This window comes from Nicotiana attenuata, unplaced genomic scaffold (genome assembly GCF_001879085.1).
Source record: "Nicotiana attenuata strain UT unplaced genomic scaffold, NIATTr2, whole genome shotgun sequence".
In the NCBI taxonomy this organism is placed as follows: domain Eukaryota; kingdom Viridiplantae; phylum Streptophyta; class Magnoliopsida; order Solanales; family Solanaceae; genus Nicotiana; species Nicotiana attenuata.
The window spans coordinates 235,553-238,228 of record NW_017671696.1 but is presented as its reverse complement, the minus strand read 5'-3'; the positions used below and the strand labels follow the sequence as shown (position 1 = coordinate 238,228).

At 23.3% G+C, this 2,676-nt stretch overlaps 1 long non-coding RNA gene across 1 annotated transcript; it reads left to right on the top strand.

Moving 5' to 3' along the window:
• The first annotated feature begins 1,390 nt into the window (after positions 1-1,390).
• On the top strand, positions 1,391-2,211 carry LOC109209734. Its single transcript, XR_002065415.1, has 3 exons — positions 1,391-1,540; positions 1,655-1,772; positions 1,976-2,211. It is a non-coding gene; the product is annotated as an uncharacterized LOC109209734 (long non-coding RNA).
• Positions 2,212-2,676: the final 465 nt, after the last annotated feature.

The following is a 2,676-nucleotide window of genomic DNA, read 5'->3' as shown; positions in this document are numbered from 1 at the left end:
TTGCAACTTGTTATTTTTGGACGTTAATAATATATATATTTGGTGTAAAATTTAAAATATATTAACATTTGTAGAGAACTTATTTATGTTTGGTACTTAACTATTTTTTTTTATATAAGTACTTAGAGTAATTTCTTATATTTAAGTATTTATTTTTAAGTAAGTCTTCATATATATATATATATATATATATGGTCCTTAGATATTTTTTTATAAGTACTTAGAATAATTTCATATATCTAATGATTCATGTTTAAATAAGTGCTCATATATATTGAAGAACTTTGTGATGGTTTTGGTGTATTTAGTTTTGATAAATGACCAAACCTCCAAATACGTACAATGAACATATTTAACACTACAAAAAAGTTTACGCCATTATAATTTACATTAATTTTTATGTAATTTTGTTATAGCTATTTATGAAATTAATTGATACTTAAGTCCACAGGAAAACTAATATATTATAATTCTTATTAAGTATAATGAAATTATAGTTAATTAATGTGTGGATGACCAATTTTATAGAATTTAAAGAACTATAATCTTGTATCAATTACAATGTACAATATATATATATATATATATATATATATATATATATATATATATATATATATATATATATATATATTAAAAATATGTGATAATTAATTACTTTCTTAATAAGTTTCTAATTTTCATTTTAAATTATACATTGAACATAAGGATTGATAATTAAATATGATAAATATACAGAAAGAGGATCATGTTTCTCTAGTGACTATTATTTGATATTTATAATGTTTACATCATTTGATATTATTAAGTTTCACTTCAAAAAAAAAAATTAAGATTTTAGTATGCTTGATATATGAGTGTATAACATAACTAACTAGTATACCATAATTCATATTAAACAAAAATATACTTGTAAAATTTTATACAATTTAAATAATTATGTAATTAATTTTCATTAGATTTGAATAGGCAATATCAAATTTAGACAATATGTTTGTATCTATGTACTTTGATCACTAATTGACTCAATTTAGATAAATAGAAAAGTTGTATATTTAATGGTTTAATACTGTTTTAGTAACTATCATAATCTAATTAAACACTAAAATTAAGAAGCTAATATAATTAAAATAAGAGTAAATAACACATAACAATATGGTACAGGACGAGAAAAGTGGTATTACATTATAGAATATCTGTATTTAATACAAGTTGATTTTTCTATTTTATTTAGTATACATTATATATTTAATCTTTTGCATTTTTTATAGATAATTTTCTTACTTACTTGTATACTTACAGTTCTCTTATTTCGGTATTGCATTAAGAAATAAAAGGAAGCAAATAAATATTAACAAAAAGAAAAGGCCCATAAAGGCCAAATGACCCAAACCAAATTCCCCAAAACCTAATAATATATCAATCTCGTTCCCTTCCCAGCCGCCCCCTCCTTCCTCCCTTTTCCCATTTTCCATTTCCCATTTCCTTCTTCAACAATGGAATCACTGGCTAGATAGACCGACTCCTTCTCACTTTCCAGGTATGTTTATGTATCTATATTTTAGGATTTTTCAATCCCCATATACTTATTTAATTTGAATTTTTGGATTTACATTCTAAAAGTTTTGATAGATATTGTATTGTATTGTGATAGACATTGAGTGAAACCTTGAAGATTATAATGTAATGTTGGGAGGCGCCACTGTTAGCCGAAAAGACACTACAAAATATGAGCTAAAAATCCTTTAAAAAGTTTTTAAAAAAGTATACAGGTTTGCTTTCTTATCTTGTTGCTTTGAATTTTTCCTTCTTGTTATAACTAAATATTCTCGTAAAAGAATTATCTACACATAATTTTTGTCTCTTTGAATGTTCTACTAGCATTTTTACAAATCAAACTTACATATTTGTATTAATGTTTCTTTTTGGTTCGCTTATTCTTTTATGCTAATTATTGTTTCTTTTGAATTTACAGGGTGCATTTTTATCTATTGATTGCACAAGATCATCTGGTGGCAAAATCTTCAATCCCTTCAATCCCTAGATCAAATACTTAGAACTTAGTTTTGTTTTGATGTGGAACCCTTCAGAATTTTACAGATTATAGTTAAATAGACGACTCTACTTTAGATAGACAATTGTCTATTTTAGAATTAATTTTTGTAACTATTTAGATGTCAATTTGTATAATAAAGTGAAATTCAAAATTTATTACCGTGTGTTTTTATGGTTTGATCAAAGATGTATGAATATGAAATATTTAAAAAATTAAAATATTTAGTGAGGTAAAAATAAGAAAAATAGCATCGCATTGATAGAAAAATTTGTTATCTCTAATATATTAATTTTTCACAAAATAAAAATAAAATATAATAAAAATCTAGTCCAGATAAAATATAAAAAAAAGATTAATCATGGATATTTTGACGATCTATAGCTATGAAATTATGGGTTGGTATCTAAATATAAATGCTATAATACAAATCTAATATGTAACCACAGCTACATATTTGAATTTTGTGGCTAAATAAATAACACATTTTTGCCACGTTATATTCCTTTGCGGCTAAAGTATAGAACATAGCTAACAAATTAATTTATCGTGACAAAAGAATAAAATCATTAGCTATAAATATATATTCTTCGTGGCAAAATATTTTATTAATATAGTCACAT